At 33.3% G+C, this 15,590-nt stretch overlaps 1 protein-coding gene across 3 annotated transcripts in view; it reads left to right on the top strand.

Moving 5' to 3' along the window:
* The window catches only part of Grm5 (glutamate metabotropic receptor 5), a 443,701-nt gene that overhangs the window by 171,878 nt on the left and 256,233 nt on the right, over positions 1 to 15,590 (top strand). The window lies entirely within an intron of this gene.

Below are 15,590 nucleotides of genomic sequence, written 5' to 3'. Positions count from 1 at the left end.
TGTGAGTTCATAAGAACTGCAATTGGCAATCTAGAAATCTGGGAAAGCTGACATGTAGTTCAAGTCTGAGTGCAGGTTAAGGACTCCAAGAGCTGGCAGTGTTAAGTTCCAGTCTTAAAGCCACCAACCTCCAGACTCCAGAAGAACCAAAGTTTGACCCCAAATCCAAAGCCTGGGAAGGACCAATGTCCCAGCTGCTGCAGTTACACAAAAACTGTTTCCTCTTACCTAACCCCTTCCTTCTGTTGAGATTTCCAGTTGCTCAGAGGAAGCACATCCACATGAAAAAGTATACCCTCAATCTACTGATTCAAATGGTTTTAACCAAAACACTTTCACAAACACAGGGATGATAATATTTGGCCAAATATCTGAGCACCTGTGGCCCAATTGCTGCACAAAACTAACTGTTATGATACTTAAGTGAATGTGTGAATGAAACATTCATCCCTGAGATGCAGCATCATGGTTTGTCAACAATGTGTAAGTTTCTACGATTCCACACTGTTTTAAGAGGTTACCACATATCATATCATGTATTAAGAAGCAGCCACTTTAATGAATAGCAAAAGCCTTAGAAACCACTGCCTTTCTTAATATTTCTGTCCACAGTAGAAACACATCTTATTTGCTGTTGACTTTTGATGTCTTGTTAAAGAGAACATTCTTTATTTTCCAAATGTTTAACTGACCTTCTGTGGTCAAACTCAGCTCCTGCTTAAGACATTTTCTGACAGTCATTTTTTTTGTAACTAATTCTTTTCTGTCTAATCTGATTGATGAGGATATTTTGGTATGAAGTCATACCTCCTTCATAAAAATGGTATTTAGTGAGGTTTCTTTTTCATCGATGTTATACATTTTGTCTAAAATTTTCCCTAGCTGGCAGGTGAAGCACCAGTTAGTTTCATACACCCCAAGGATATACTCAGTGACAATATTCTCATTCTCAAATCCAGTGTTACCACTAGGGTTTAAACAACAGGAAAGATACTGGTTTTAAGTATTTTATGATAGCAAGTTAAGAATTCGGCAGCTCCAATCTACTGCTACTGTCAGTATTAAATGACAAGATTGGTAGTATTTACCAAAAATTGGTCTTTACTATATTTTCAATTTTCCATCTATGATTTTATTGCTGGCTATACCATAAAGTTAAAATTATATATTTAACATATTTTAAAATTTATTCTTAATATACTAATAATGGGAAATGATCTCCAAATTATTTAATTCCTGCAATGATAAATATAAAAAATATAACTTTTAGTTATATTTTTCATTCCCTTCATTGATTGGTTACATCATAGTTTACATTTACACGTGCACTAGTTCATTTCATTTTTGAATATTTTTGTTAGAAAAGTCTTCTTTACTCTGAATTTTAAAGATATGTCACTGCTATTTTCAACTCTTGGCTCATGTTCTTTTCTTTAAAAGTAGCATGTTTTACTCTTTCAGATATCTGGAAACCAGAGTATAGTTCTAAGTTCCATTCAACTTCTTTCTCAAACATTCCTGCTTACTACAACCATCTTAGAGAGACTGTATCATGGTTGTTAATGAAAATATTTTTCATAACCATTTATCAAATAGGACCAATTATCAAATGTTTTGTGCCAATTACTATGTTGAGCACTTTACATGCATCATCTCATTTAATCATTCATTTGAAAAGTATTGAGTGTCTCCCATGTGTTACACTGCTTATGTAATCAATGAATGAAACAGACAATAATTATTACTTTTATGGAGCTTGCAGGTAGGAGGTAACAAATGCTATGAAAAAATACATCCAAGAAAAATCTGCATGATGTTTCATTTTATAGAAAAAGATTCTAAAGCTCAATAAATATTAAATAATAGTGCTATGGAACAGAAAAGCAAAATTTAATAATTGTAAGAAAAAAGTTAGAACATCTACCCTCTTTCACTGTACAAATGAGAAGACTTAAACCCTCAAAATTTGGATGGCATACCTAGTCACATAATTTAAATTCCATGCCTCATAACCAAGTGATTTTCTTTTTTTGACATGTGAATTTTATTTTATTTTATTTTATTTGCTTTTATACATGTACTTTGTGGGGTTTTTTTGCATTACAATTCTTAATACACATATATACCACAATTTTTGTATCTCTGTTTGTATATAAAGTATGCCCCTGTGAGATTTTCTTTACTACCGGTCTCCTGTAGAATAGAACATGTCAGGAGTTATAATTTGATAGCAAATTCCTGGTTCCATATTAGCCCCTGTGTCTTTGAAGTAGCAATCCTAGATAACTTTAATTTAAGTAAGTATTTTAATATCAAACTTCCCTTCAAAAAATTGTCATTTTACTCTGTAACTCCTCTTAGTTCTTTAAAATCATTTTGTTTACATATATTCTCCCAGTATCTCTTGTCACCCCTTTTGTTCTCCCAACTCTTGTATGAATGGTTCTGATGAACCATTTGAATTCTGAATCAATGGTATAATAAAAAATTCCACTTCAGACTTCTCTAGAAGTTTCCATATTCTATTGATGTAGTTACTTATAAATTTCTCCAGCTGCCTTGGATCAGCCATGTTTAATAAGTCATTCAGCTAAAGTATTTGGCAGGACTAAGACAACTCTGCTGCTAAGACAACTTCATCCATCATCACATCTAGCCATCTGTGCTCCACATCAATAGAACATTAGAGTGATGTGGACCTGGACACTGGGTCTTCCCATTTAAGGTCTGGGTATTCTGTCATCTCATTACCAATAAAAATGCCTTATTCAGGTCCCTGAAATGGTCTTGTTAAACAATTTGGCCCTTAAAGCAGGATGAGATCAATAATCTGAAAGTATACACTGCCGTCATTCTAGACATGGGAAAATATCATGTGAGATACATTGTTTATAATTTATACTTGTTTCCAAGCATGAACTTGGAACTTATTAATTTAACCATTCAAAGGTAGGTTTGTTTGTCTATGGTTAACTACAATATAAGTCTGAATTAAGAGTCTCTGTTGTCAATAAGATTATTTCCAAGCCACAGAAGGAAATGTACTTCAATTTCAAAAGTTTTCTGGAATTTAGAGTAAAATCTCAATATTTTTCAAAATAGGAAAAATTAAGAGTTTACACTAATAGATATTTTACCTATCGAGTTAGAAATAATTGTTTTGTTAAAACTGTCATGGAAGTTATTGTCCAGAAGTAGATATTATTATTTATCCTTGAACCACTAGAATATCTATCTATTCTAAATTAAACCATTTGAAAACAAGTATAGTTGAAAACAAAATAGTCTGCTAGACTATTCAGTGTCACGAAAATGCAGGGTGGGAAAATTATTTTCATTGAGTTTCAAGTGGGGTGATGGAGAAGGCGGTCAGAAAGGAGTGACAGAGACAGACAATGTCTCATTTAATGCTTTGAAGTGTTGGACATGTCAAACTTAAATGCCCTATTTTATAGGGGAGGAAACAGAGATACAAAGAGATTAAGTGAGTAGATAAGATTAATTTAACTCACCCATTTAAACAATCACCAAGAAGCCTTTTAGCTACATAAACATTTCAACACTATGATCAGCTCAGTTTCATTTTGTTTCATTTTTGGGTTATTTCATTATCCTTTTAAATTAAAGACACTAGTAAAATGTTTTGATAATTTTGGATATGTTCATGATAATTTTATAATACAAAAAGCCAACTATATACCAATTGGAGTAGATTTTGTTTATCTGCTCATCTACATTTATGGTAAGGAGAATGTATTAATCATATAATGTTCAGTGTCTGAGTAGCTGGTTACTTTTAGAAGCATCTGTCTCAGACCACATGCAAAGCTCTCTAAACAATGAAGTTGAGTCCAGAGAATATGAGGAGTTTGTGTAAAAGAAGTTTAAAGAAGAGAGTGGGACACCATATTGGTATTTTGATATTTATTATTTTGTTAGTAAAGAGTTTTTGTAGGAATGTGAATATGATAAATACAATTTTCCAAAATATAATGGTAGAACATAAAATATGAATTAGAAGAGGTAAGGTGGATGCAGGGGAACCAGTGTGCCAACATAAATGGAACTCCTGTAGACTAAGAATGGTGAAAAGGTGGAAATCTAAGACTTATTTACTGAGTAGAAAATAGATGGGAGCTGACAATGTGTTGGATATTGTGAGAAAGTGTGGAAAATATGTCCAGAATGATGCCTATGGTTTTGTGTTATGTAAAATGCGAATGATGGCTATTTTATGGAGAAGAAGGTCATTGAAAAAGAATCAAGTAAAAACTGGAGGGCAGAAAATGAGTTAAGTTTCAGATAAGTTTTGCACTTGTGTCAGTGTCCCAAGTTGTGCTTTTCAAACAAAAAAAAATGATAATCAGGAAGTAACTATACATGAATCTGGAGCTCAAAGACAGAAGTAATCAATGAATAGAACTGAGTAAATGAACAGAATATCTTTTTTTATTAACTAAAGACATGGTTACATAAAATTAAAAGAAAGGAAGTTTAAGAACTTACTTTGGGGTTCCTTGGCATTTATTGATTGTGGAAAATAGATGAACTGTGAAAAGGAGTGAAAAGGCAAATCCAGAGATATAGGAGGAGAACCAAGAGTGTTGTGTCAACTGAGCCAATGGAAGAGAGAAAGCAGTGGTCAGCTGACTTTGGAAGATCAACAGTAAATGATAGTGAGACAGCCTTTTAGATTTATTGAGGTAGAGAAAGTTGGTGATTTAGTAAGACATGACTGAATGCAGAAATAACAGATTAAGAATGAAATGGCTGAGAAGTAGGAAGTGAGAAAATGAACCATGGCATATACATAAGGGTTTGGGGAAGTTTAACCAATAAGGAATGGAAAATTATGAACTATATCTTGAAGGAAAAATGCTGTCAAGATAAAAGTACTGTGGAGGGGGTGGTTAACCAGGGATTGACCCAGGGGTCCTTAACCACTATGCCACATCCCCAACTCTTTTTTATATTTTATTGACAGACAGTCTCACCGAATTGCTTAGGGCCTCTACTTGCTGAGGTTCTCTTTGAACTTGCATTAGTCTCCCAAGCTTCTAGGATTATAAGCATGTACCACCATGCCCAGCCAAGAGAAAAGTATTTTAATAGTATTTTATTTATTTTCAAATATGTAATTTATAATCATGAAAAATAATTTAAATGGTGAACCAAATTACTCACTGAATAACCATTATATTTCTGTATCTTTATCAACACAGCATATTATTAAATGATTTGATAATCTTATAAGTAAAATATCAACATAATATTTTAACAGTTTTATAAGTGGGTGACATTATAATCTTTTTCAATGTAATAATTAATGCATATATATTTTTTCTAAAATCTATGCATTCATTAGTCATATACTTAGTCAACTTTTTCTGTTTATTTTCCTGATTAATTTATTAAAAGGCTCATTATAAATTAAAGAAACTCATTCATTGACATATCTTTAACATGTTCTTTCTCTTTTCATTTAATTTTGATCTTGCTTATGGTGATTTGAGAAATACCATACTCTACTTTTTAGATGTCTTTTTTAGTAACTCACTGGAATTGTACATTTGTATACTTCATTCACAGCAAGGGAGGTTTGTTTACTTAAGTGGTCATTGAATTTTGGGATGCAGGTAGGATAAAGGATTAAGTTAATGAAAAGTAGCAGTCAATATTAGTGTGTGCAGGTGTTGACCCTGGGATGAGAAGTTATCAGTGGAGATGAGAAAACAAGAAGACTAATGCTGCTAATAAATGCTTTTCTATATTACATTTTAAATATCACTTCATGTGTTATAAACAATGAGGAGAGAAAGACTTGACCATACTATATTAAAAATATTCTCAAAAAAATCAAATTGAACAACTGTGCACATTCTAACCCATTAAGTGCTGAAAAAAATTATCACAATTAGGGGTTTAAACATTGATTAAACAGAAGTACAGGCTTCAAATTAAAAACTTAAAAAATAAAGAATGAGTCATGGAAATTTATGTATATTAACTAATTAGAAACCAATTATCTGATTTGTAACTAAATGGACTTCTTAATGCTGTCTCTAAATCCCAAGCCATGGGTGTGCAGGGCCAAAAGCCTTGGAGTAGTTTCCTGGATTAGACAGATGGTTCACAGAAAAACAACAGAACTCTTAAGTAGAGGAAACAGATCATTCCTCCAAAAGAAGAGGCAAATCACGCTTGCTTAACCTCTTCCCTAGTCTCACCATGTCAGCCAGTCTGTCTCAAGGTAAGAAAGAAAGAGGTGGTAGAGAGAAGCTATGAGATTTCATTCCATGTTTTTCCACTCTTGGAAATTGAAAACACCCCTATTGAAGTTTGAAGAGTAAGATATATTTCTTTCATATCTCAAAGCAAAAATTAACTTGAATGTAGAGATGAAGAACTGAAACTCAGAGACATTACTTATTTTATCAAAGGCCACCAAGATCTCTAGTTGTGCAGCTGAATCTTAAATGATACTGTTTACCTTGGAAGGCGCTATTACTCCAAAAAGAAAACAAACAAACAAACATAAATGTCTAAAAGGAGAATAAGAGAACAGAGGTTCTGATGTTATCAGACCCAGAAGGATTTCTATGTGTAAGATGTGAACAACCTATGATATTGTACTAATCTTTTGTACCTAACACTGGTACTTTTGATAAGGGACAGACAGACATGAGTGATGGGAACATCAGGTTAAGGAAATAATTCTATAAAATGGGCCCTATATGCTGACCTCCACATGCTTTCACTATTAAAAAGCAATTTACTAGGCTGGGGATATAGCTCAGTTGTGCTTGCCTCACATGCACAAGGCCCTGGGTTCAATCCCCAGCACCACAAGAAAAAAAAAAAAAAAAACAATTTACTTGAAGTTCTGCCTGGTTAAAATCCATGGATAGGTTACATTTGTCAGGAAACTACCTGTTATCTGCAGGCCCCCAAATGCTAACAAGAACACAAGTTTCCCTAAAAGAGGAGATTTCCATGACCCTTATAGAAAACAGATCCCAGAACTCCAGGAGATAAGGGTAATTTCCCCTAAGCAAATCTGTAGGAACAAGTTCTGGCTAGAACTGGTCAGTATGGGCCAAAGTAAACTAGAGTTGTCATGGCAGTATTGACTTCAAACTCTGAGATCATCCTACAGTTGGTCAAAATTTAAGATATGAACATGGACAGGACTCTTTGGAAATTTCCTTGGAACCCAAATAAAACTGGAGGACAGGAGAGCCATGTTGTACCTCTCCTCTGTGAGGAGACCCAATCTCTCCCTTGAGAGTATTCTCTTTCCCCTTTTTCCATCCCTTCTAATAAACTCATGCCTGTTATTCTGAGTGATGTGTCTGAAATCTTTCTGATTTGTTGGAAAAAAAAATCTGGGATTAAAGGGAGTCTTCATGCTGCCCCATTTTCCTGGAAGACCTCAGACTTGTATCACTTAGAAGACTTCTGCATCTCAAAAAGTTCTGGTAGCTTAGGGTAGATGACCTGTTTAAATAATTGGATAATAATAGTTATTTGTAGAGTGTTCTTTGTTTAGCAAACATTGTTCTATGTGATTTTTCTTTACATTTTTACTGATTTTTTTATAGCAATCATATTTGGAAATTATTATTCACTTCATTTTCTGGCTGAGGAAACTCGGCAACTAATGACAATCAAGAGACAACTAATGTGCTCAAGATCCCACAGACAGTAGGTACCAGAGAGGATACTGGCTAGTAGCTTGTACTCTGAACCACTATGGTAAACCATCTGTGAATTATTGGCCATCCTTAAATTCAGAAATAAATTTGACTCTTACAGTATAAAATATTAAAATATTTTTTTAACTGTTGTTCAAGTAGATATTCTTTAACAAAGGGAAACTTAATAATTCAAGGTTATTCTGAAAAGAGAGTTTTTTTATTTTTTATTTTTAAATAAGCAATATGGAACAATCTAACTTTCTATAAACCAAAAATTTAGTGAGAATATATGAAGTGTTCAAAAGATATTACTGTTTTTGCAGGAAATAATCACAATAAAATTTAGGTTTAATAAATTAAAAAGCTTGAAGTTGAAAATACCCAGGGATAACCAAGGGCAAATACAGAATGTTATTCTTTACTAAAGCAGGTCACAGCCAGCTCTTCCCTTGTTTTGCAAAGAATTGATAAGTTCTCTGGTGGCATTCATAGAAAATGTGATAAAGTTTTACTGGGCACAGTCACACTCATTTACATAATGTCCTTGGCTGCTTTGGGTCTACAATGGCCATATTGAATATCTGTAACAGAGACCATATATCCTCCGAAGACTAAGATATTTAATCTGACTTTACTAAAACTTTGCTTACTACTGATCCAGATGTTTTTCATCTCTGAATATGGCTCTGCCTGCTTATACAGCTATGTTAAGACTTAGGATTTCAACATTTATGCAGAATTAGTGGTGGTTTGCACATAAACTCTAGTTTTAATTCTTGAAGTTTAGGGGCTCCTGAGCATCACAGGCTCAGTGAGAGGAGAGTTGGTTGGGAGTGAGGAGTACAGGTTTGAATGCTGAGTTTGTCAGTGCAGAAGAATGAAGAACAAAGGAGGACTTTTTTTTTTTTTTAATTCATCATCCTGGAACATAATGTTCAAAGCAATTGGAAGAGAAGATGCATTTTGAAATATCTCCTTATTCATCCCCAAGTGATTTAATTTTATCTAAAATAAAAGAATGTGCTAAGTATAATAAGGAATGTACTCTTTGGGTATATATATTAGTCTTTCTAATAAAGTTATTTTTATTCCTCTCATTTGTTAAATGGACTGATGACATGGATTAAAAATACTTCATTTTTTTCTCCTCTATCCATCTCCCCTGTTTTCATGAGAGTCATTTTTTCTAAAACACATATTTAATTGTATTGTCCTTCTGAAAAATAATTTTAGCTGACTTTCTTTGCTGTTGTATTCAACTCCATAATTTGTTATTCAGTGTCCTTTAACATATGGCTTGATTCTGCCAATAATTTCCTGTTAAACTTAGAGGTGAAATATTTAAAACACTTAACAACAAGTCCATGGGTTCAATCTCATCTCATCCACTTTGAGCAGCTGATTCTTCATTGTCCCAAAACAAAGCCTTGCATAGGAAGACAGAAATAATAGATTTGAAGAAAATTAAAATGTGAAAGTTCTAGAGACTTCTATGAAACATGAGCACCATGTAACGTGAGTTATTTGAGACATAAATGAGGTTCAGACTATGAAAGTGAAGACTGACTGGAGGAGTGCCAAGTGAGAAACCAGGAGTTGGCCAGGGAGGGGGGTCCAGTAAAACAGAGGACAATGCCACAATAGACATTGAATTTGAAGGTACATAGGAGTTTCTGTGTTTTTAATGGTCATATGTCCTCACTCTTTAAACAAACAAACAAATAAACATTTGTTATTTCTACAAGTCTTTCATTCAGCCTGAGGAGAGATTGTTATTTTTTTAAATCCATTACAAATAGACTTTTACTCCCTACAATAGAATCTTAGCTCTAATGATACATCAAAAAGAAATTTTAAATATATTTACATTTAACACAGTAGTCCTAAGAGATTGTGATAGCCTGACAATTTCATTTTTACATTATTTACAGTTTCTATAGTAGGCTGAATGATGTAGCCAAATAACCAAAAGGTCAATGGTTAACACTCTTCTGGGAAAAAATTTACTTTTAAAACTATATAGAATCTTATTATTTCCAAGTAGACAAGGTTATTTTATTGTTGTGTTTTTAAAGTTTACTTTAGGATTTATTTCGGTGCATTCTGAATCAATGCCACAACTATAACGGTACTAGTACATTATATGTAGTACGTGCTTTAAAGATTACAGAATGCTTTTATGGGCATTATGGCATTTAATCCTCCTTGTCCAGCAAATGCATGACAGTCCAGATGGCTGAAATGGACATTAGCCATCCAAATAGTTAGACTAGTGGCTACCAAATGCAGGTCTGTAGGCCCTTGGAAGGGCTAATGAAAGGAGTAAAAATAAATAAACAAGCCATACAATTATTTGTATAAGTAATTATTTACAATACTTATGAGTCTATGTGTTTGTAGTAGTTGTTGAATGGGTTTATTTAGATAAGGATTTTCTCATTTATTTATTCCTTTAACAAGTATCAATTTGGTTACTCTGTTGCAGGCCCTTTACACTGAATACAATATGGTAAAAAACACTAATTTAGTAAGGTCTAAATAAAATGATAAATAGGTGCCAAATATTTAGTTCTAAAGCTTGATAAATAAGTATAATGAAGAAGCTATTTTTTTGAAGGTAAAATACTTTCTGATATTAAATGATAGCAATTTATGGTAACTTGCTTTGTTAAAAAAATACAATAAAATGGGCAGAATAAGAAATTGAATCACCAGTGCTCTGTTGGCCTTAAAATTACTTTGTAACTGTAATACTTTTAGTGATCCACCATGCAAGCCTTCCCTTATTTGTATGTATACTTTTACGGATGCTATTTCAAAGGGAGAAGTGATGAATTTGAAAACTAGCTTAACACCTACATTGAGACTCCTCTTTCTCCTCTACATGAAAGTAATAACATCTTCCTACAGAGCAAAGTAACTGTTCAACAGATACAATGTATTTTATTTGTAAATAAAAATGTACAGTTTTGTTAAAGTATTACATTAGTGCTTAAGCATGCAGTGTGTTAGCAGGTGAAATAAAATAAGAATGACAGAAAATATCAAAGAAAACAGGGTCATTTGTACTACAATCCAAGTCATTTTATATTCTCTCAATATTCCTTCAGAAATATACAGTGGTAATCTTTCTTATGAGGAGAGCCAGTATTTGCCTAAATTTATCTTAATTCCAAAACCTGTAGTCTTTTCAAACCAACTTGTCTCTCCTCTTTCGTATTTTGAGTGACTTACTCATACTTAAAGCACAAGGCAGCTTTTGTATGTGTCCAGTATTCATTGTAATCATACCAACTTGTGATTCATATTGTCAATTTCATTTGCCAACATCATTAGAATATTATGAGAGAGACCCACAACTGTATTTTGAATGATATCCATTCCTTCATCTTGATAAATGTCATAGAAAATGTTGACTTGCTAATTTAAGGCAACATTCATTTCTCAATTAATATAATTAAGATGATGGAGTATAAACAGGGAAACAAGACTGCTTCTGGTCTTCCTGAATGAACTGTGCTAGTAAGAATACAGTGCCTCTGGAGGAAAAAAAAAAAGGAAGGTAACTGATAATATGGGTGAAAACAGCAAAATTTTTTCAGCCTTATTTGGGTGGTGTTTACCTTGTTATCAACTGGCAGACATGCAAGGAGGAACACTCAGCAATAAATAAGAACAAATCTTAAGCAAAGGATTCAAGACTCATCTTACTTGATCTTTATCTTGTTAACTGAAACAACTCTGATGACCCTGAAGGTAAATTTAATAGCCAACAGGCAGGTAATAAAAATAAAAAGCAATGCTTTCTTCTGTCATATATATTTTTTTAAAATGTAGTTACACTCATGAGAAGGTATACAGCTAAACAAATGGTTCCTAAGCATCTACCCTGTACAGAACTTTGTAAATTACCAGACAATACAGAATAAGATATATATCAAATGTTATCTCATGCTTGCATAGAGGACTGTGATATTTTACTGGAAGTAAAGCATAAGACAAACGAAAACCTGAGACTGATTGGAATAAAGGGTAATTAATATGAGTTAGTTAAAGTGGGATGACATAGTGAGATAAAATGAAAAGTAAAATTAGTCCTTTTTTCTTCTAGAATGTAGCTTCTGATAAAGAAACAGGTTTAAATAACAGATAAAGACAAGTTTTAGGATTATTTGTGGACCGTATCTATCCATGATATTTCATTAGCTGTTAACACTAAACTTAATAATTGGGTGTAACTAAGCTTAGTGTGGTTCTGAAATATTCTTAGTTTTGAACTCAAATACCTTGTGGGGACTGGGGGTTAGCAATGATGGTGGAATGTGATGGACATCATATCCAAGTACATGTATGAAGACATGAATTGGTGTGAACATACTTTTTATACAGAGATAAGAAAAACTGTGTTCTATATGTTTAATAAGAAAAGATGTAAAGAACTCAAGAGAAGTTATGAACCACTTTTAAATAAGAAACAGGAGGTCAGTGGATAGATAAAAGAAGCCCAAATTCTATGCTTTCGCTTCTATTTGATGACTTGCTTTCAGAAACTTAGAGCACCTATTTACAGATGGATTCTAGAGACAGATGCTTAATTATCTCATTACTTCTGGCCACTTTAACACTGATGTAGTGACCTTTTGGAAGCTCAGCTGAAGTCATCGGATCATTACTTTTACTGACAAACTTCCTGACTTTTGTGCTGCATGTTTGCAGGCAGTACCTCACATGTGTATATTTTTTCTCAAAATGAAATCTTACATGTCTGAATTCAAGATACCTTTTCCTTCCTTACAAATCTAAATATTCTAGGGTTTAAAGGAAAAAGACGATAGGACCAATTTTGTCTTTTGGCTTCTTCATATTGCAGAAAAGTCATTTTCTTAGGGTTTACTGTATTTTCTAGTAAGAGTAAATCCTTAGGAATACATGCCTCCAAAGAATATATCTGGAAAAGCTTCATTCTGTTCAGCAAGGAGAGTCAGATAGTGAGGGAACAGTATGTAGTGGGAATAGAATTTGTTACAGGTCAAACATGCGCATGTTATTTCCTTTAACTTTCCTTAACAAATAGAGAGTTAAAGTTTATTTTCTACACTTTTATGAATGAACAAGTCAATACTCAGAAGGCCAGGTTATTTGTCCAATATTGCAAGGTAAGAGCAAGTTTAAAAATGACAGTTTTTCAAACCCCAAAGTTTTTTTTTCCCTAATATTTCTATGCAAAGGAATCTATTGACCAGTGAATGCCTAATTTTCAAAGGGCAAGATTATGGAGAGGCAAGGATAAAAATAATAGAAAAATAAGTTTTGCTGGTTATATTATCTTATTTTTAAAATTTTGTTTGGGGGCTGGGGATGTGGCTCAAGCGGTAACGTGCTCACCTGGCATGTGCAGAGTGCTGGGTTCAATCCTCAGCCCCACATAAAAATAAAGATGTTGTGTCCACCGAAAACTGAAAAATAAATATTAAAAAATTCTCTCTCTCTCTCTCTCTCTCTCTCTCTCTCTCTCTCTCTCTCTCTCTCTTTAAAAAAATTGTTTGGGGGTATTAGGAAGGAATTATGTCATTTACAAGAATTCAATGGATTCACTAAGAATGACTTACATAACATAAACTTCTTTCTATTTTAATCAGAATGAATAGCAAATCATAAAATTCCATTATCAAAATGAATTCCTTCATTCTTTCTTTAAAAAAATGACTATTGAGATACCAAATTTAGCAAAATTATGGCAAAAATCTCTGCAATTTTCTTTTAGGGTGACATAAAAATGTGAGTTTAGATGAATTGACAGCTTAATGTGAATTTAGATCAATTCTATACTTAAATAATGTGTAAACATGAATATAAATTTTAAAAGATGTTTTCAGAGGCATATCTACAGCACAATCTGGTGCATCTGTAAACTTATGTAGTCATTTGCAGTTGACAAAGTAGTTTGTCAAATTTTGATGCATTATCTGTGCTCCAGAAGAGAAAACTAGGGCTCATGTTGTTAAGAGATTTATCCAAGGTCATGAGCTCAGAAATGGAGTCATCAAGCCACAAAACTTTTTATTTTGATTCTGAGATCTATGCTCTTTCCACTCTACCAGGACTGTCTACCTGTCCTTGGAAACATTTATTCAGTGATTTGTAGGAAATCATGGAAGTGTTAATTTTCAAATTTGTCCTTCACACAGAGCCAGAAGTTTCATTCTGTGACTCATATAACAGAATCAAAATTTAAAAGAAACAAAAATAATGACTTGACTAAAAAGTTAAGCATAAGTAGAAAGTTGCAATTTGGTTGAGATAGATATAAATCACAAGAATAGGCATAATTAATATATTCAATGACTTTGGACTTTCTTTCTAATTGTAAGATGCTTTCAAGTTTTCAAAATAATGCATGTCATTTTAAAATTTCCTTTCCCTTTGTGTAAACTTGAAATCTACATTTACCTTTGAAATTTTGTGATGATTTTATTTAATCTATATATAAGAAACCTTGATTGAGAGACATGTAACATGATTATGAATCAGCTTTATTCTTCAAGTGAACTGATTTATTAGAACACTTTTGAGAATAATCAGCTTGATGAAGAGTGACTTAGGTTTTGCTCTAATGAGCTAGCTGTGTTTTTAAGTATGTTTCCCAAGGGTCCTTGTAGTGGAAACTTACTTCCTAATGTGACAGGGTTGGGAGGTAGAGGGACATGAAAGAAGTGGGGCCTAATTGGAGGTGGCCTAGGCATTGGGGTGCTGCCCGTGAAACAACTGAGGTACTTTTCATGGAACCCAGAGTCAGTTCTTGAGAATGGTAGTTTTTTTATTAGCAGCCCCTTCTCTCTGGCTTCCTATCTGTCCCTGATGGTTGCTTGTTCTCACATGCACTCACTCCACTGTGATGCCAATCACAACAAGAGCTGCACCAGAACCAGGTTGAAGCTGACACCATGCCCTTGGAATCTCCAGATCTGTGAATTAACTAAACAAACCTCTTTCCTTTATTGTTATCCAATCTCAAGTATTTCATCACAGAAACTGAAAATAGAATAATTCAGGTTTCAATAATGTCTGCTATATACATACTGTATAGATATATTGTTCTATACCTTGCAGAACAATAATGCCAGTGTAATAGATGTTAAACAACAAGAGAAAAGTACATAAATATCAAGTAGCCCTACATTTATAAGTCTAGTCTTACCACATGAAAGAGCATGCCTTATTAACATTTGAAAGAAGCATGCATCATTCTATTTCTCCAAGCTGGCCCAATAACTCATTATTTACACTGAGCCAACAGACAGTATATCATTTATAAACTTTCTAAATATATATTAGCTGTATACACATACCTGAGGCATTTGCAGAATGTTCAGAAGCTCATAACTTTTCTGTCCTAATCTTGATGCAACCTATTGCTGAATAAGGCCAGTGATCATTTTTATAATGCAGGTAGATTGCTTTGTTATTGGTTATGTTTTTATTTCAAAATTATCTTACTTTTCAAACTAGAAAGAAAGTGAGATTTGGGTCAGTTTAGGTAACTGAAATGCCAGCCAACAACTTTCTCAGTATCTTATAAATGTTCTGTGAGTTCTCACTAACTTGTGATTGACCATGACTATAGGAGTCAAACAAGCAGACTTAAGAAATCAATATGGCTGATTGGTAAAGGAGAGACTTCACAGTCCAACACAGCTGAGTTTGGTTCTTAGCACTTGGATTATGGGTTTGAGATCTCAGGAAAGTTACTTAACTTATTTGAACATCATTTTACTTGCACATAATAATGGTTATCAACTAATGTCTCATGGGAGGAATAGAGACAAAATATAAAGACTTAAATAGACATCACAAAGTAGGCACTCAATAACTTGATAAATATTTCAATATTAT

The sequence above is a fragment of the Ictidomys tridecemlineatus genome, chromosome 4 (genome assembly GCF_052094955.1).
Source record: "Ictidomys tridecemlineatus isolate mIctTri1 chromosome 4, mIctTri1.hap1, whole genome shotgun sequence".
Classification (NCBI taxonomy): Eukaryota; Metazoa; Chordata; class Mammalia; order Rodentia; family Sciuridae; genus Ictidomys; species Ictidomys tridecemlineatus.
This window is presented reverse-complemented; position numbering and strand designations above follow the sequence as displayed.